Genomic DNA, 20737 nt, shown 5'->3' with positions numbered 1-20737 from the left:
TAACTCCATTATATTTTAAAAGGCTGTTTATTTGCCAGGTTTTATGTGTTTGTACAATTATGGAAGGGTTTTCAGCATTTAGATAAAAGTCTAACACTTGAAATTATTGCAGACCATCTTGTCATATCTGCTCAGTTCAGTTGCTCAGTTGTGTCCTACTCTTTGCGACCCCATGAATCGCAGCACACCAGACCTCCCTGTCCATCACCAACTCCTGGAGTTCACTCAGACTCATGTCCATCAAGTCAGTGATGCCATCCAGCCATCTCATCCTCTGTCGTCCCCTTCTCCTCCTGCCCCCAATCCCTCCCAGCATCAGAGTCTTTTCCAATGAGTCAACTCTTCGCATGAGGTGGCCAAAGTACTGGAGTTTCAGCTTTAGCATCATTCCTTCCAAAGAACACCCAGGGGTGATCTCCTTCAGAATGGACTGGTTGGATCTCTAGTTGTATGTAAACCAAGATCCTTTGGGAATGATGACACAGCCAAATACTATCACACTGGCTAAACAAATATAACGCTTTTCGCTTTCTCCAAGGTGACATTATTCTGAAAGACTGAGACTGCTGTATCAACTGAAACATAGCTGTGGTGAGAGAGATATCAGGATAATAAACGAGGGATTCAGATACGGGCTCTGAGATGAAAGGTTAACAGACAAGGTTTAAATACCAACTTTAGTGACAATTCGCAGATCTGTTACAGAAAACCATCCTGTGCATACTAAAGATCCCAGTTTATACTGAATAAGGGCTGTGTGCTGAAAAACAATATCTTTTTACTGATTAGTATTTCTTTTTACTTTGAAAAAGCTGATTGTGTGTGTGGACAATTGCAAACCATAATTCATCACTGGTAAATGAAATTGGATTTTCATAAATGCTACATTAGTTCCTCCTTCAAGCACGATCAGTTCAGTTCAGTTGCTCAGTTGTGTCTGACTCTTTGCCACCCCATGGACTGCAGGACGCCAGGCCTCCTTGTCCATCACCAACTCCCAGTGTCCACCCAAACTCATGTCCATCGAGTTGGTGATGCCATCCAACCATCTCATCCTCTGTCATCCCCTTCTCCTCCCACCCTTCAACCTTTTCCAGCATCAGGGTCTTTTCCAATGAGTCAGCTCTTCGCATCAGGTGGCCAAAGTATTGGAGTTTCAGCTTCAACATCAGTCCTTCCAATGGACACCCAGGATTGATCTCCTTTAGGATGGACTGGTTGGATCTCCTTGCAGTCCAAGGGACTCTCAACAGTCTTCTCCAACACCTCAGTTTAAAAGTATCAATTCTTCGGCACTCAGCTTTCTTTATAGCCCAACTCTCACATCCATACATGACCACTGGAAAAACCATTGCCTTGACTAGATGGACCTTTGTTGGCAAAGTAATGTCTCTGCATTTTAATATGCTGTCTAGGTTGGTCATAACTTTCCTGCCAAGGAGTAAGAATCTTTTAATTTCATAGTTGCAGTCACCATCTGCAGTGATTTCAGAGCCCCAGAAAATAAAGTCTGCCATTGTTTCCACTGTTTTCCCATCTATTTGCCATGAAGTGATGGGACCAGATGCCACGATCTTCATTTTCTGAATGTTGAGCTTTAAGCCAACTTTTTTACTCTCCTCTTTCACTTTCATCAAGACGCTCTTTAGTTCTTCACTTTCTGCCATAAGGGTGGTGTCATCTGCATATCTGAGGTTATTGATATTTCTCCTGGCCATCTTGATTCCAGCTTGTGCTTCATCTAGCCCATGTTTCTCATGATGTACTCTGCATATAAGTTAAATAAGCATGGTGACAATATATAGCCTTGACATACTCCTTTTCCTATTTGGAACCAGTCTGTTGTTCTATGTCCAGTTCTAACTGTTGCTTCCTGACCTGCATGTAGGTTTCTCAAGAGGCAGATCAGGTGGTCTGGTATTCCCATCTCTTGAAGAATTGTCCACAGTTTATTGTGATCCACACAGTCAAAGGCTTTGGCATAGTCAATAAAGCAGAAATAGATGTTTTTCTGGAATGCTGTTGCTTTTCTGATGATCCAAAGGATGTTGGCAATTTGATCTCTGGTTCCTCTGCCTTTTCTAAAACCAGCTTGAATATCTGGAAGTTCACGGTTCACGTATTTTTGAGGCCTGGATTGGAAAATTTTGATCATTACTTTACTAGCGTGTGAGATGAGTACAATTGTGTGGTAGTTTGAGCATTCTTTGGCATTGCCTTTCTTTGGGATTGGAATGAAAACTGACCTTTTCCAGTCCTGTGGCCACTGCTGAGTTTTCCAAATTTGCTGGCATATTGAGTGCAGCACTTTCACAGCATCCTCTTTTAGGATTTGAAATAGCTTAACTGGAATTCCATCACCTCCACTAGCTTTGTTCGTAGTGATGCTTCCTAAGGGCCACTTGACTTCACATTCCAGGCTCTGGGTGAGTGATCACACCATTGTGATAACCTGGGTTGTAAGATCTTTTTTGTACAGTTCTTCTGTGTATTTTTGCCACCTCTTCTGAATATCTTCTGCTTCAGTTAGGTCCATACCATTTCTGTCCTTTATTGAGCCCATCTTTGCATGAAATGTTCCCTTGGTATCTCTAGTATTCTGGAAGAGATCTCTAGTCTTTCCCATTCTATTGTTTCTCTCTATTTCTTTGCACTGATCATTGAGGAAGGCTTTCTTACTCTTTTTGCTATTCTTTGGAACGCTGCACTCAAATGCATATATCTTTCCTTTTCTTCTTTCTTTTTGCTTCTCTTTTTTTCACAGCTATTTGTAAGGCCACCCCAGACAGCCATTTTGCTTTTTTGCATTTCTTTTCCATGGGGATGGTCTTGATCCCTGCCTCCTGTACAGTGTCATGAACCTCCGTCCATAGTTCATCAGGCACTCTGTGTATCAGATCTAGTCCTTTAAATCTATTTCTCACTTCCACTGTATAATCATAAGGGATTTGATTTAGATCATACCTGAATGATCTAGTGGTTTTCCCTACTTTCTTCAATTTAAGTCTGAATTTGGCAATAAGGAGTTCATGATCTGAGCCACAGTCAGCTCCCAGTCTTGTTTTTGCTGACTGTATAGAGCTTCCCCATCTTTGGCTGCAGAGAATATAATCAATCTGATTTCGGTGCTGACCATCTGGTCATGTTCATGTGTAGAGTCTTCTCTTGTGTTGTCGGAAGAGGATGTTTGCTATGACCAATGTGTTCTCTTGGCAAAACTCTATTAGCTTTTGCCCTGCTTAATTCTGTACTCCAAGGCCAAATTTGTCTGTTACTTCAAGTGTTTCTTAACTTCCTACTTGTGCATTCTAGTCCCCTATGATGAGAAGGACATCTTTTTTGGGTGTTAGTTCTAAAAGGTCTTGTAGGTCTTCATAGAACCATTCAACTTCAGCTTCCTCAGCCTTACTGGTCTGGGCATAGACTTAGATTACCATGATATTGAATGGTTTGCCTTGGAAACGAACAGAGATCATTCTGTCATTTTTGAGATTGCACCCAAATACTGCATTTTGGACTCTTTTGTTGACTATGAGGGCTACTCCATTTCTTCTAAGGGATTTTTGCCCACAGTAGTAGATATAATGGTCATCTGAGTTAAATTCACCCATTCCAGTCCATTTTAGTTCTCTGATTCATAGAATGTCAATGTTCACCCTTGCCATCTCCTGTTTGACCACTTTCAATTTGCCTTGATTCAAGGAAATGGCAACCCACTCCAGTGTTTTTGCCTGGAGAATCCCAGAGACGGGGGAGCCTGGTGGGCTGCTGTCTATGGGGTCGCACAGAGTTGGACATGACTGAAGCGACTTAGCAGCAGCATGGACCTAATATTCCAGGTTCTTACGCAATATTGCTCTTTATAGCATCAGATCTTACTTCAATCACCAGTCACATCCACAACTCGGTGTTGTTTTTGCTTTGGTTCCATCTCTTCATTCTTTCTGGAGTTATTTCTCCACTGATCTCCAGTAGCATATTGGGTACCTACCAACCTGGGGAGTTCATATTTCAGTGTCCTATCTTTTTGTATTTTCATACTGTTCATGGTGTTCTCAAGGCAAGAATACTGAAGTGGTTTGCCAGTCCCTTCTCCAGTGGACCACATTTTGTCACACTTCTCCACCATGACCCATCCGTCTTGGGTGGCACTGCACTGTGTGACTCATAGTTTCATTGAGTTAAACAAAGCTGTGGTCCATGTGATCAGTTTGGTTAGTTTTCTGTGATTGTGGTTTTCAGTCTGTCTGCCCTCTGATAGAGAAGGATAAGAGGCTTATGTAAGCTTCCTGATGGGAGAGACTGTCTAAGGGGGAAACTGGGTCTTGTTCTGATGGGTGGGGCCATGATCAGCAAATCTTTAATCCAATTTTCTGTTAACGGGTGGAGCTGTGTTCCTTCCCTGCTATTTACTTCCCTGGTGGCTCAGATGGTAAAGCATCTGCCTGCAATGGGGGAAGAGCTGGGTTCAATCCCTGGATCGGGAAGGTCCCCTGGAGAAGGAAATGGCAACCCACTCTAGTACTCTTGCCTGGAAAATCCCATGGACGGAGGAGCCTGGTAGGCTACAGTCCATGGGGTTGCAAAGAGTCAGACACAAATAAGCAACTTCACTTTCTAAACTATGATGGAGGTAATGAAGATAATGGTGACCTCCTTCAAACGATCCCATGCGTGCACTGCTACACTCAGTGCCCCCAACCCTGCAGCAGGCCACCACCGACCCTCGCCTCCACTGGAGACTCCTGGACACTCACAGGCAAGTCTGGGTCAGTCTCTTGTGGGGTCACTGCTCCTTTCTCTTGGGTCCTGGTGCACAAGGTTCTGTTTGTGCCCTCCAAGAGTCTATTTTCCAGTCCTGTGTAAGTTCTGACAGCTCTGTGGTGGGGTTAATGGCGACCTCCTCCAAGGGGGGCTTATGCCATACCCGAGTCTGCCGCACCCAGAGCTCCTGCCCCTGTGGCAGTCCACTGCTGACCTGTACCTCCACAGGACACACTCAAACACAGAGACCCATAAACCATAAACCTTCCTTAGTCTAAGAGTTTCAAATGTTCTCTCAGTTTCTATGCAGGAAAGACTTAGTTTCCCTAAATATTTTGGGACTTTTTCAAATATCTAGTTGAACTCTGTATCACTTTAGTAGAAATCCCCATTTTCTCTTCTAAGAGCTTAGAGATTGATAGCATTTTTTTTTCCCCTCCTTTTTGATAAGGAAGCCAGGAAGCCTCTTTTTTCTGTTGTTTTTTTAAAGAGGGCTATAACTTTAAAAATAATGTCTGTGTCTCTAAATATTCAAGCAGATTCCTCCCATTTAGATATTTACCCCCACTTTTGAAAATGGGGAATTAGCTGCTCTGGCTACTGAGTTGGAGAAGGCCATCTCTACATCTCTTCTTAATTTTCTAACACTGAGTATCATGGAAACATACAGTACTACTTAAATTAAACCAACATCCAACCTTTGTAACTGCAAACATGAGGACAATCTGCTAATTGCTGTTTTCTTTTGCCATGACACCTATCTCTGTGTATCTAACTCAGAAGGCAGAGATCACAACAGCCTTGGATTCCCACAGCGAATTTCCAGCTAATTAAAAAAAACACACCAAAAAACCAATAGTTGATTTATAAAAATAAGCTCCATTCCAGAATTTCAAGAGTCTAACCTTTGCAAAAAGCTAGATGCAAGTAACAACTATGAATTGTCTATTCAGAATTGCTCAGACTTTAATAGATGGCCCAGTGCTTTCTGAGCATCTGCTCTTTCTGTGTGGTCTGGAGAAGGCAGGTAGGATCCTAGAATCACAGATAATGAGTCAGATAAAAATATGGCAGGTGTGTCAGAGACATGTAGAGCTCACCAAGTATTAATATACTCCTGCCCTTTCCCCAGCCTTTGTTGCAATTAAGGTTAAAGACACATGACTAGTTTTGGCCAATGAAATGTGAGTAGAAGTTCCTTGTGTCACATTAGGGCTAAGAAATTGAGATGGTTTGCTTCCTTCATTTCTTTTTACACCCCACCACCACACACATACACAGTTCCAGATTGCATAACTATAAGACAGAGGAGAGTGACTGTGAGACAGAAATACATTTTTACTGGGTAAAGAGTCTGAGGTTTGGAATTTGCTATTGTAGTAGCTAGCATTGGTTTAGTCGCTAAGTTGTATCCGCCTCTTGCAACCCAATGGACTATAGCCCACCAGGCTCCTCTGTCCATGGGATTCTCCAGGCAAGAATGCTGGAGTGGGTTGCCATTTCCTTCTCCAGAGGATCTTCCCTACCCAGGAATTGAATGCTGGTCTCCTGCACTGCAGGCAGATTCTTTACCAACTGAACTACAAGCATTAATTACCCTAATAGAATATGTGATACTCCTTACGTTAGAAAGTTATTGGAAAAGCTGGGAATATTATCTAGATTAAGAAATCACAAATCTGACTTTGAATCAAAATCAACTTGGGGAGTTTTAGGAAATTCACATTTCTGGGACCCATGTAAGAATTTTTAAGTTAAAATTTATGGGGAGGGCATGTGAATCAACATTTTTTTAATCAAGCTCCCCAATAATTCTAGACACTTCTTTCAAATCTGAACTTCTACTCTACGACATGAAAGTCCCTCTAATTATTTTCTGGGGTGATGAAATGGAAAATTAAAAATGATCAGAGAGAATCAGAGGATTTAGATCTAAAACAGAATTAACAAACTAGACCCAAGGGCTGAATCTTGTCTTCAGTCTGTTTTTTTAAATATTAATAAAGTTTTATTGGGACAGTCACACTCTGGTTTACATATTATCTATGGCTGCTTCCACTATACCGGCAGAGTTGGATGGTTGCAACAGTGATGTTATATTCACTCTCTGGCCCTTACTGCTGATCTACATGCCTGTCTCTGCTTGAAAAAGTTAGGAACTCTTGATTTGGCCTCTCCCATAAGTGGAAGACTCAAATTCTCAGCATTCCTGGTAAGTGTAAGAAAGGTCAGTCATGGAAACATTTCACTTTTAGATCAGCTGCACCTTATGATATCTCCATGCTCCATGGGTTAGTTTAGAGTCATGCAAATTCTCCTACTGTCTCATAATCTGTGGAACAACCAGAAACACAGCCATAGGAAGACAGTTATTTTAACTGAATCTAGAAAGAGCTGGATGATATTTGTAGGGGAAAAAATTATAGTTTCCAAATGTATCTGGATTCTTGTAGTTCTTTCTTACTACAAATGAAGATATGACACAGGATTAATATTTAACGGGACCCATTCTCTTTATATCTTTCATTCATGCTTAAATTATATCAAGGGCTTGGTACAACCCCCTCATCTAAAATGATCTATATTTAAATATGTAGGTATATTTAAATATAAATTTTAAAGCTGTACAGTCCAGGAAATTCAAATATAAAATGCAATTCTAGGGAAATGGCTATTTTAACCAGCTCCAAATGGAGATTTAAGTTGAAGATCTCTTCAGCTCAATGCGTCATCACTGTAGCTTTCCTTTCTTTCCCTTCCACTTCCCCAATAACACACTATCAATCAGAAACCTAGTGAATCACAGCCGAGAAACTGAATATTCTTGCTTTTTAGTGAACGGAAGGGGAATTTTGTCTTTTGGCTAGATGATCTGTGGTATTGCTCAGTGAAGAAAAGAACAATGAGCCTTATATATGAATCACAGAAGAGCTTCACTGGGTCATTTTGGTGGCCTCAGGAGTCCTGATCAGTTTCACTACAGAGTAAACGCTGGAATATAGCTGGAGAATTGTAGGAGCTTTGATGCACGTGGTTTTCTTACACTTAGAAGAAAAACGTTATGTTTGAGCTCTGTTCCCTCACAAATTTAATTTATGTAACTTCTTGGAGCTAGAGAAGAAAGAAAAAGCAAAGCAAAACATACAATTTCATTACACTCCTTAGGACATAATTAGTAACATGTGTACCTAATTTTGATTACTCACTCTTCTATTCACTTGTCGCTGGTTAATTGAGAGTGGCAGTCCCAATTAAACAACCCCTAGTAGCATGTAATAGCTAATTGTGAGCAGGCTAGAAGCCTTCTTTGTCTTTGAAAAGGTCTCTTAACTCTCTAGGGCATGTCTGTTTTGGATTGAAGTCATAACTCGGTATCGGATGATTTAAATTCAAGAATGTCTTTTAATATTAAGATTTAAATAAATGAATTTACACTCCATGTCATATGTTTAGCAGGTGACTGAGACCATGTGCTCTTTATCCCATTTAGCAGAGAATTATAATGTGTAAGGAATTTAAATTAGGCTGTAACCAGCCTTGCTGCTAGGGGCAAAAAGTAATGTGGTTAATATAGCAGGCTAGAATGAGAAGTGGGTTCATTTGGGTCACTGCAGTGACTTGTAATTGAATTCAGGTAATTTCTTCGAAAAAGAGTTCATGCTTCTCGTCTGTCTACTTCCAGCTCCAAAACTCCAGATCCAAACAGTTCCTGATTTACGTAGTTACGATTTCCAAATTGCTGGGCTAAACAATATGTGTCTATGGCTACTGGGGTCTATGAAAATGATCATGCAGTTCCGATGCAGATGAGGACACATTTTATTTGTGGTAACCATAGCTGTGGGATCCCCAGGACAGTTTCTAAACACTGTACAGGCCAGTGGAGTCACTAAAAGATGCGCTATGATGGCTAAGGCTTTACAACACAGTTCTCATCAGTAGCCACGGGAATCGTGTGGGCGAGAGCCATAGCCCTCTCGGGTGAGCGTGTGTGCTTCAAGGAATACTTTACCGACAAAATGACATTTCCCTTTCCTTTACCTCAGAACCACATGTAAAATTTAGGCAAGTCATCGTTTCACTTTGAGATGACCTGTGGATGAAGACGGACCTGGCTAACCCGGCAAACTGGTACAGCCCATTTCAGGATGCGTCTCTGGGTTTCTTTTCCATCTTTTTCAAGCCTCTTTCCTTTGACTTCCTTATGAGGAAGGTGTTCAGGGAGGTGAGTCACACTGGTCTGCTTCTGAATGAATCACCCAGCCTCTGTAACATCTCTTCCATTTTTGATTCACTTTCCTACTCTGTCTCCTTTGCTTTTCTCAGACTCATGTGCAATACACATAGGCAGAGCCTAAGTGACATAGTTCCTCAAGGGCTCAGGGGAATTGAAGTTAAGAATCATATAATAGTTTTCTGCCTGAGTTCTTATTCTTTTCTTTTTTTTTCAGGTCTACAGCTAGAAGGAAACCCATAAGGTCAGTGTACTACTTGAGCTTAGGTTCTGTCATGAATAATAGGAACCCCAAAATATCACTGGCTTAAAGAAGATATATATTAATTTTTCTCTGATATAAAAGTTTAGAAACAGAGGCCAAAATGATGGATTCTCAGTCATCAGTGACACAGGGACACAGGTTGCTGTCCATCTCATCAAAGTTGGTGAACTGGGTCTGTGACCCTCATCCTCATGGGTGAAGCATAGCCCTTATTTTCAGGTTCCATGAAATAGGAAAGACAAACAGGAAAGGACATGCTTACTACCACTAAGAACACACCTCCAAAGTTACAAACATCATGTCTGCTTATACTCCACAGTTGGGACTTAATCACACAGTCACACTTATTTGCAGCGGAAGCCGAGAGATGTTTGGGCAGCCATGTACCTAGCTAAAATTTCGGGCTTCTAATAATATGGTTTTTCCAGTAGTCATGTATGGATGTGAGAGTTGGACTGTGAAGAAAGCTGAGCGCCAAAGAATTGAGGCTTTTGAACTGTGGTGTTGGAGAAGACTCTTGAGAGTCCCTTGGACTGCAAGGAGATCCAACCAGTCCTTTCTGAAGGAGATCAGTCCTGGGTGTTCTTTGGAAGGAATGATGCTAAAGCTGAAACTCCAGTACTTTGGCCACCTCATGCAAAGAGTTGACTCATTGGAAAAGACTCTGATGCTGGGAGGGATTGGGGGCAGGAGGAGAAGGGGACGACAGAGGATGAGATGGCTGGATGGCATCACTGACTTGATGGACATGAGTTTGGGTGAACTCTGGGAGTTGGTGATGGACAGGGAGGCCTGGTGTGCTGCGATTCATGGGGTCAGAGAGAGTTGGACACAACTGAGCGACTGAACTGAACTGAATAATAAGGAAGAAGTGGAGGACACATTAAGAGACATCCAAAAATCTTCTATTGTGGTTTGTCCAGGTGGAAATCTAAAATGTTACATGCATCTTTTCCACACACAGAGTACACTCTCCCCTCCCTCTGCCAAGAGATTCAGTTGAAAAGTCCCATCCTTCTATTGTAATAGAAGTCCAGGTTCAGAATCTCTGGGTGATGCTTGGTCCCTTCTATGAGATCAGAATAGGGTTTCTTTCAGATCCCTGCTTTTCTGGTCTCAGCTCATCAGTAGTTAGTTACATTATAACTGTAGCAAAAACTCTGATTTGGAAAAAGAGAGAATGCAAATTCTGCTCAGTCATCAGGCTGTAGCAGTTATCAGATCCTGCTGGACTAGAGGAAAGAGGGAGTGAGGAGGAGTCCGTCTCCCACGTAGCGCATCTGGTGGCTCAGGGTTCTGACTTTCGGGGAGGAGCTCTCTTCTTCCGTGATCCTCCCTGACCACATCTGAAGAAGACTCTTGCAGTGTGCCCTCTTTCTCCGACTCCTTCCTGCTGGTGGAGGATGGGGGTTCCAGGGGTTGCTTTAGGGCTCAAATGATCACAAGCTTTGTCAGGCCAAGCTCGTGGTTTCTTTGGCAATACAATTCCCTCTCCAAACAAGTAAGCATCTGGTCTATTTGTTTCTGGTGAATATCCCTTTGAAGAAGCAGAGCTGAAGGACTCATGTACTCACGGTTTTTGAAACTAAAGATTGTCTTTTACTTACGTACTGCTGTGTTCTGTTTACCACTCTGCCTACCTGTATTCATTTGCCTGGGTGACCATTAGGAAGCACTCCAGAGAGGGCAGCTTAAACGATAGAAATTTGTTTCTCTGAAATTCCCGAGTTGAGAAGTCTAAGATCAAGGTGTCTGCAGCCTCTCCCTTTGGCTTCTAGATGGCCGTCTCCTCCCTGTGTCTTCCATCATGGTCTTCCCGATGGTCATGTGTGTGTGTGTGCTTGGTCATGTCTGACTCCTTGCGACCCTATGGACTGTCACCCACCAGGTTCCTCTGTCCATGAGATTTCCCAGGCAAGAGTACTGGAGTGGGTTGCCATTTCCTCTTCCAGGGAATCTTCCCCACCCAGGGATTGAACTTGCACCTCTTGCGCCTCCTGCATTGGCAGGTGGATTCTTTACCCACTGTGCCACCTGGGAAGCCTCCCTCCTGCACCATGGTCATATCTATATCCTAATCTTCTCGTCTTATAAAGACACCAGCCATACTAAATTGTGACCATCCTAATGACTTCATTTTAACTTAATTACCTCTTTAAATATCCTATCTCCAAATTTAGTCACATTCTGACATACTGGGGTTTAGAACTTCAGCATATAAATGTAGGGGAGAAAATTCAGCCTCTTGGCTAACCATCCCTATTACTTACCTAGAAAATGGGCTAGTTGGGAAGGCAACACCTAGGATGTGATCTTTGTTACTAGGCTGACTTCCCCTGTCAGAAAACTTTCATATGAGGGAAACTGAAAGCAGACTTATCTCCTGCTACATCTACAATTCCCTTTAAAAAGAGTTCAGTTTGGGCACAGAAGCAGTTGACCTTTACATTCTTAAAAGGTTTAAGATTTAATAGGCTTTCACAAAAAAGCTTAGATTGCAAACTTTAGGTAAAACTATGTTCACTCGCATTTCTGCAACTGGTTAGTTCTGAAAGTGAAAGTGTTAATCACTTAGTCCTGTTTGACTCTTTGCAACCCCATGGACTACAGCCCACCAGGCTTTTCTAGCCATGACTGTAGCCCACCAGGCTTATTCTCCATGGAATTCTCCAGGCAAGAATACTGGAGTGGGTAGCCATTCCCTTCTCCAGAGGATCTTCCTGACCCAGGGATTGAATCTGGGTCTCCTGCACTGCAGGCAGATTTTTTTTTTTTTTTTTTTTTACCATCTGAGCCACCAGAGAAGGCCCTGGTTAGTTCTAGTTGGAGCTAATTTCATCCAAAATTCTTTACTAAAAGAGTCATGGACGAGCATTTTGAATTTTCAGTCATGTGGTCAAGGGATACAGGTTGGATTGGCTGGGTATCAGAAGAAGAGTTTTATCAAACATCAAACTGTAGAGTAACTTGCTCACTGCTTGGTATCATGCTTTTAATTCAGTGCTAAACATTAGATCTGTTTGGCTATGACTCATAACAATTCAAAAATAATAGTGGCCTAAATAAGATTGAAGTTTTCTTTCTCTCTTTAAAGTCAAGGTGTAGTTAGCTTAGAGTTGATAGAGGGCTTCCCTGGTGGCTCAGTGGTAAAGGATCTGCCTGCAGTGCAGGAGACACAGGTTCCATCCATGGGTTGGGAAGATCCCCTGGAGGAGGGCCTGGCCACCTGCTCCAGTATTCTTCCAGGAAAATCCTCTGGACAGAGGAGCCTGGTGGGCTATGTCAATGGGGTCACAGAGTTGGACACAACTGAAGCGACTGAGCACACATCCATGACAGGACCATACTACAGATACTGGGGCCCAAGCTGTGTCCAATTATCCACTTGATCATCTGTTGGGAGTGGTTCTTGCAAACATGGTCCTAACTGGTGCTCCTGCTGTTGCATCAGTCTTCCAAGCAGCAGGATGGATAAAGAAGGGAGCAGGTCCTCTTCCTTTAAAGACACATCTTAGCAGTTGTTCCTACAAGTTCTGCTTATATTGCATTCACCAGAACTTTGTCACATGGCTTGCTCCTACTTGGGAAGGAGTCTAGGAAACATGACTATATTGGAAGTTGTTAACTTTTTAAAATTGGTATCACTGGAGAAGTGGGGGAGCATAGATATTGGAGCACAACTGGATTCTCTCCTAGAACTGGAAAAGTTTTCTCTCTTTCTAATCCTACTTTCTGATGCTTCTCTGTGCTTTCTTTAACTGTACAGCAGTAACTCTTGATGTTCACAGTGAGGCCATGAAGGAAGAGTAAGAGCCTGAATCTGTTTTGAACTCTTTAAAAATCAAATGTGTTTGGGGTTACATTTGTATTAGGGTACATTTGTGTGTGTGTTAGTCACTCAGTTGTGTCTGACTCTTTGCAACCCCATGAATGGTAGACTGCCAGGCTATTTGTCCATGGAATTCTCCAGGCAAGAATACTGAGGTGGGTTGCCATTCTCTTCTCCAGGGGATCTTCCCAACCCAGGGATGGAACCTGGGTCTCCTGCACTGCAGGCAGATTCTTTACTGTGTGAGCCACTAGGAAAGCCTTATTATCACTAATCTTACTAAAAAATGAAAAAAAAAATATGGTCCTCTATTAAAAACAAGCAAAACAAGACCAAAAAACTATCTGTTATGGTTGACTCAATTGAAGGGTGCATTTAGTGATATTTTAATTCCATTAAAATTGATACTTTTTGTAAGCAATAACTAAATAATAAATATTATCTATTAAGAATTCACCACATACTAGGTACTATACTAAGCATTTCATGTACATTTTTCCATTTAGTCTTCCAAAAGCTGTGAAAATGGGTTTTGCTGGCACCATTGTTTACATGAAGAGACTAAAGCTTGAAGGGCTTAAGTGACTTGCTCAAATAAGAGCACATGGCTCTTAAGTGATGGAGTTGGGATTTGTTACGTGTATGAGTGGCTCTAAAGCCTGATATGTCTATCTTCTGAGACTATATACTAAGGGCAGTGGTTTTCAACAAGAGGCAATTTTTCCCACCAGGGCTGTTTTGGCAATATCTAGAGGTATTTTTGATTGTTACAACTGGGAGACTGCTGCCGGCATTGAGAGGGACCATGCCAAAACAGCCCACAATGCACAAGATGGCCCTTTAAGTAATGAATTATCTGGCCAAAGTGTCTTTGGTGTCGCAGTTGAGAAATCCTGAATTAAGCCCCATTACCTCCCATTTAGTAGATGCCTTTGTCATTACTAAAGGATAGCAGATGATTTCTATCCATTTAGATTGTTAATCTCTGGAAACAGGGAATTTCCATTCCTGTGTAAAGGGCTAAAATTTTCTTCGTCAAGAGGGATCAGTTCTTCATTTTTGAGTGTAGCTGGTTTGGGGGAAAATATTGAATTTTTGGAGATGTGGGAGCAGGGAAATTTACAGAAAGAGAATGCAAAAGAAATCTAGAAAGTAATTATTTTGTAGGTTGCACTTCTGAAATTTTTAACAGAAAATGAAACTTTCATCCTAATTCAAAAGGAAATAAGTTATTATCTGCTGTCTTTCTTTGAAAAGGCTATGCATAATAGGTATGTTTGGAACGTGAGTCAACGTTTGATGCTACTCCTAGGCAGTTTGGTGTGTGGATATTAAATGTTGTAACTGCTTTAACATCAGTAAGACAAACTTTCTTTAAATAGGCATTTACTGAGTACTTAAAGGGACCAGAACTTGTCCTAGGCATCCCAGGTAGAGATGAACTATGACTTTTTTTTACCCATAAGAGAACTACAGTTTACTGGAGAGAAACAGTCAGCAAAGCAGTAGTCCTAATCGGAGGGCATTAAGGGATACACTGGGGATCAGTGACAACAGAAGGGGATATAGTACAGCTAGGTGTAGGGGACCATGGGCGTACAGAGGAGAAAACATCTGTCATTATGGAGCAGGTAGAAAAGACAGTGACGGCTTTCCAGAGAAGGTGAGATTTTATCAATTCTTTTTAAACAATTTTATTGGAGTGTAGTTAATTTACAATGTTGTGTTAGTTTCAAGTACATAGCATGTATATGTGAATGCTGCTGCTGCTGCTTGGTCGCTCAGTAGTGTCCAACTCTGTGCCACCCTATGGACTGTAGCCCGCCAGGCTCCTCTGTCCATGGGATTCTCCAGGCAAGAATACTAGAGGCGGTTGCCATTCCCTCCTCCAGGGATCTTCCCGACCCAGAGATTGAACCCAGGTCTTCTGCATTGCAGGCGGATTCTTTACTGCTAAGCTACCATGGAAGCCCATATATGTGAATATATATATATTCATTCCTTTTAAGATTGTTTGGTCAAATAGGTTATCACAGAATATTGAGTAGAGTTCCATGTGCTATGCAGTAGGTTATCTGTCTTATATACAGTAGTGTGTATATGTTCACCCCAAGCTTCTGATTTACGCCGCCACCACATTTCCCCTTTGATAACCATGAGTTTGTTTTCAGTATCAGTCAAATTTTTTTCTGTTTTGTGAACACATTCATTTGTATCATTTTTTAAAATTAGAGTCCACATGTGAATAATATGGTATGATACTTGTGTTTCTCTGTCTGATTTACTTCACTTAGTATGATAATCTCTAGGTTAGTATGATAATCTCTAGATCCATCTATGTTGCTGCAAATGGCATAATTTCATTCTTTTTTATGGCTGAGTGGGGTCCCATTGTGTATGTGTACCACATCTTCTTTACCCATTATCAGGAACTGTAAGGAAGGCAATAAGAAGGTGGAGGAGGGGACTTAGGGAATGAGAAAGACTAGAGCATGTGGCACAGCTGTTTAGTTTCTGCCTTGGAACCCAGCACACACTCTGAGGTACATCTGCTTCCCCCTTGACAAGGTGGCATCTTTTTCTTGGCATACAATTTTCTTCTATTATTCTTTCTGTATTTGAGGGCTTCCCAGGTGCCGCTTGTGGTAAACAACCCACCTGCCAATGCAGGAGACATAAGAGACCTGGGTTCGATCCCTAGGTTGGGAAGATCCCCCGGAGGAGGGCGTGGAAACCCACTCCAGTATTCTTGCCTGGAGAAGCCCATGGACAGAGGAGCCTGATGGGCTACAGTCAATGAGGTCGCAAAGAATCAGACACGATGAAAGGGACTTATACAACGTACATACATCTGTCTTCTGGGGCTGTGCCTGCCTAGAGGGAAGGTCTATTGAGAATTAGCACTAATGTTTCCTTGCAGCCATGAAAAGGATGACACTCGAGGTGTTGAATGCAGCACTTGTAAAGCCATGGCGGAGTGAAATGTCATGGCATAGCTTACCAGGCACAGAGTGGGACTTCAGGAGTTGTCAAAGCACCGTCACTTAAGGCAGAGCACTGGTAGTTACATGGAAGATAGAGGGACTGATGCTTCAGGAGGTGAGACTGAAGTCAGGGGTTCACTGTAATGTCATTGGGGAAAATTCAACGTGGGATCCAATGCCATAATTAGCTTTAATCCTTTGAAACTAATGTTCATGAGGAGATCATTCGCTATAAACATTTTACTGGCAGCAGGATATGAATCATAAATAGGCCAGATTTGGAGGGAACAGCCATATTATCCAAATACCCTTTTGGCACAAAGAAATCAATAAAATGCTACACACGTCTCTAAGGGTTAGAAAGCTCCTGAGAAGATGGTTTAGTTCTCCCTTTACAAATATTAACTTTACAAGATGTCTTCAGAATCTGGATTTCCCCCTAACTGTTAGGGGGAATTTATCATTTGCTAATTTGGGTGTGAAGTAGGAAAAAATTTAATGTGATTCTGGGACATTTGTGATTTGGGAATTTTAAAAAAATTCAGTAACCATTGCATAAACTTATGGATGATTAAAATTAGAAAAAAATCTTAGAAATGTTTTTCAGCTTCTTGATTTTACAAATGAGAAATTGGAAGTCCAAAGACAGTGTGGGATTTGTCCAAGTTCACCATTAGCTACTGGGTTTTCTGGAACCCGAACTGAATTTTTTGGCCTTAGTCCAGGATTTCATTTTTTTAAATCTAAAAATTTAAAACAACTGGTAGAGATTATTTCAATTTCATAGCAAATTTCCCCTGTTGAGTATTTCAAGGATATACTTCCTCTTAGTTTTGTCTATTTTAAACATTGGTTTGCTTGTGTTTTGGTGGTTTTCTTCTTATTCTTGAAAGATCTAAAAATTCCTGTGGATTCTCTTGTACTTGTTAGAAAAATGGGGAAATCTCTCTAGAGTCAGAGAGAAGACCCAATTGTAAATGAGAACATTTGTGAGATCAGACAAACTCTTAAATTCATGAATAAGGGTTTAATAACAAAATATTCTGCATTTCCTGCAGGAGGGAGATAAATAAGAAGTGCAGACAATTAAATAAAATAGCATATTAAATTCTCCTAAATATTTTGGAAAAGATTTCCATAAGACTTTGCAAAACAGTGTGTGGTAAACCCATTCTTGACTACAAATAGGAATTACTATCCTTTGGCCCAAGAGGTATTTTCTCACAGTCAAATAGGGGGTGTTGCCACTTCATCTGACCTGATGTTTCATAAATCATAAACTCTGCGTCGGAGTGGGACTCTTTCTTCTTCTAGAGTTCTTCAGGCTAGCCTAGGCTTGCTCCAGGGGCCACCCCCATAATTTTTGAATTTTTAAAAGATTGAGGCTAAGCGCTGTCACTGTTCCAACACAGCTCTTTTCTCCAACTCTTTTCTGGGTCAGCATATTCAGCTTTTCCCAGACATCGCTTGGCCTCAGTAAGAGTCAATGACTCAAGTTTCTGTTGTATAAACAAGGTTTGTACTTAGCCTCAATTTGTGTTGCTAGGGTCTTTATTCATGGCATTTTGATCCATACTGTGATCCATTTAACACTGCTGTATGTTAAAAGCTATGTTGTTTGGACTTTCAAAAATTTAGCTGGCCTCTGAATAAAGAGGCAAACTGTCTGGACAGCTTTCCCTCCTCAATTTTGTGGAGCACACGTTGCTAGTGGGCCTGCCTTATATTCACTATTTCTCTCTTCCCACGCTTTTATTGGACACGTGGCTTCCAGGACGAGGCTGCATTTCCCAGTCTCCCTTCTAGCTGGTCTGACCATGTGACTAAATTTGGCTAATGAGCTGTGATCTGAAGAATGTATGACTGATGAGTTTTGCAACTCAAAGGAGTCTGGTGTGTTCCCTGCCCTGCCCTTCTCACTGCGTGGATATTGCCCAGAACTCAGAGGCAGAAGCTATGTCTTGATGATGAAGGCCGAGCTGTTCTGTCAGCCCTGCCCCATCTCCCTCCAAACTACTAAGTGAGAAAAGAGATGATTTCTGTCTTATTTAAGTCACTGTATATTTTTGTTATGTCAGCTAAGCCTTGTCCTAATTAATGTACCTTTTCATACTGTTCCTGGGGATCGCTAAGAACATGGCTTCTGGTCCCATCATGGCAAATAGATGGGCAAACAATGGAAGCAGTGACAGACTTTATTTTCTTGGGCTCCCAAATCACTGTAGACGGTGACTGCAGCCATTAAATTAAAAGACGTTTGTTCCTTGGAAGAAGAGCTATGACAAACCTAGACAGCATATTAAAAAGCACAGACATTATTTTGCCGACAAAGGTCCATCTAGTCAAAGCTACGGTTTTTCCAGTAGTCATGTATGGATGTGAGAGTTGGACTATAAAGAAAGCTGAGCGCTGAAGAATTGATGCTTTTGAACTGTGGTGTTGGAGAAGACTGTTGAGAGTCCCTTGGACTGCAAGGAGATCAAACCAGTCAATCATAAGAGAGATCAGTCCTGAATATTTACTGGAAGGACTGATGCTGAAGCTGAAACTCCAATACTTTGGCCACCTGATGCAAAGAACTGACACATTGGAAAAGACCCTGATGCTTGGGATGATTGAAGGCGGGAGGAGAAGGGGACGACAGAGAATGAGATGGTTGGGTGGCACCACTGACTCAATGGACGTGAGTTTGAGCAAGTTCCGGGAGTCGGTGATGGAACAGGGAGGCTTGGCGTGCTATAGTCCTTGGGGTCACAAAGAGTTGGACACGACTGAGCGACTGAACTGAACTGAATTAATAAACCTTGTTGCTGCTGCTAAGTCGCTTCAGGTGTGTCCGACTCTGTGCGACCCCATAGACAGCAGCCACCAGGCTCCCCCGTCCCTGGGATTCTCCAGGCAAGAACACTGGAGTGGGTTGTCATTTCCTTCTCCAATGCATAAAAGTGAAAAGTGAAAGTGAAGTCGCTCAGTCGTGTCCAACCCTTAGCGACCCCATGGACTGCAGCCTACCAGGCTCCCCCATCCATGGGATCCTCCAGGCAAGAACACCAGAGTGGGTTGCCAGTGCCTTCTCCAAATAAATCTTGTTAGAGTGTTTAAAACCATTTCAAACCATTTATGCCTGAATGAATAGGAGGCTGTGGAAACATTTGTAGCAACAATAAGGAAAAATAAAGTACCCTTGAAGAGGATATCTACAAGACACAGTTGTTCCCAGCACAACTGCTGAATGGGAAACCGGATAACAACTCCACACACTCCCAGAAGTTCACCTCTCTCCAGGTCTGTCTTTGAGGAATTTGATCTTGCTCTTTAGTCACTAAGTCAAGGAATTTGTTACCTAAAGTAAACCAGGCCTAAGTATTTCCTCAGGCTGTAAGCCTCTCAGCTGATGATACTGTAATGGCTTCTGAAACTGGTATATGTTTAGAAGTGATTTGGGGGTGAGGAAAATCAATATCTAAAGTAGCCATGGGAGAGGATGGAATGGGAGTTTGGGGGAGAATGGATACATGTATATATATATGGCTGAGTCCCTTCACTGTTCACCTGAGAAGAGTTCAACCATCATAACATTTTTTGTTAATTGGGTACACCCCAATACAAAATAAAAAGTTAAAAAAAAAAATAAAGTAGCCAACACAGGAACTTCCCTGGTGGTCCAGTAGTTACGAATTTGCCTTACAATCTGGGTTTGATCCCTGATCAGGGAACTAAGAGCCCACATGCCCTGGAGCAACTAAGCCCACAACTGGAGAGTCTGTGTGCCACAATGAATAAATGAACATTTAAAGAACAAAGTAGCCAGGGGGTACCAAATGCCAAGCGTAGTAGCCATTTCGTAAAGGTTTCACTGAATCCCCGCTAACTGATGTTTTCATTCATTGTTTGCAGATGATGAAACATACTGTCCAAAAAATTGAGAAGCTCATTCAAAGTTACATGGTAAGAAGAAAAGCTGAGACTTGAAGTCAAGACTTTAGAGGTCCAAGGAAATGCTTTTTCTAATAGTAGTGGCAGTCTATGGAAGGAAAGAAAGCCCCTGATTAGAGATATTAAAAAATAAGTTTGCATATCCCCAGGAACTCAGCAAAAAGTGTTATTTCTTTGGTCTCCACTGCTGCCTGGTTTATATGCTCTCCTACTGGTGTCCCACTCTTATGCTTTCTTTTTTTTTTGGTCACACTGTGTGTCATGTGAGATCTTAGTTCCCCAGTCAGGGATCGAACTCATGGCCCCTTGCAATGGAAGCGTGGGGTTTTAATGCTAAACTGCCAGGGAAGTACCACTATACTTTATTTTCATAGATTAGCTCGTCTTGATTTTTAGAAACATGGGGCTAATTAGGCTGTTGCAATATCATTCCTTTAATAACACTGCCTTTAGACAGTACTATACCAAATGATTCAGTCCTTAGCAGAGTGATTCAATTCTTTCACTGACTTCACTGAATAGAAATTCTTCCTTCGATGTGACATGAGTTCTTTATGATGTAATTTGGATGCATCCCGTGACCATATTACAGAGCAAGGAAGAGCAGAAATACTTACTGCTCTTTGAGAGTCCTTTCTGTTTTAGAAATTTATTTGTTACATCACCCCTTTCCTCTCTTTTGGCATAATAATCCAAGTTCCTTTAACCTGTCCTCATTTTCTTCA

The 20737-nt window shown here is 41.8% G+C and overlaps 1 long non-coding RNA gene across 2 annotated transcripts in view; it reads left to right on the top strand.

Annotated features, from left to right (window-relative positions):
• The window catches only part of LOC139183060 (uncharacterized), a 100981-nt gene that overhangs the window by 69722 nt on the left and 10522 nt on the right, over nt 1-20737 (top strand). Inside the window, exon 2 of one of the 2 annotated variants that reach the window (XR_011566522.1) lies at nt 19974-20024. This is a non-coding gene — a long non-coding RNA (uncharacterized lncRNA). Of the gene's footprint in view, nt 1-19973; nt 20165-20737 lie in introns of those variants that run through there. The other variant, XR_011566521.1, reaches the window with a different exon arrangement.

The sequence above is a fragment of the Bos indicus genome, chromosome 5, assembly GCF_029378745.1.
Source record: "Bos indicus isolate NIAB-ARS_2022 breed Sahiwal x Tharparkar chromosome 5, NIAB-ARS_B.indTharparkar_mat_pri_1.0, whole genome shotgun sequence".
NCBI classification, from domain to species: domain Eukaryota; kingdom Metazoa; phylum Chordata; class Mammalia; order Artiodactyla; family Bovidae; genus Bos; species Bos indicus.
Note: the sequence above shows the minus strand (reverse complement) of the source record. Positions and strands in the feature narration are given on the sequence as shown.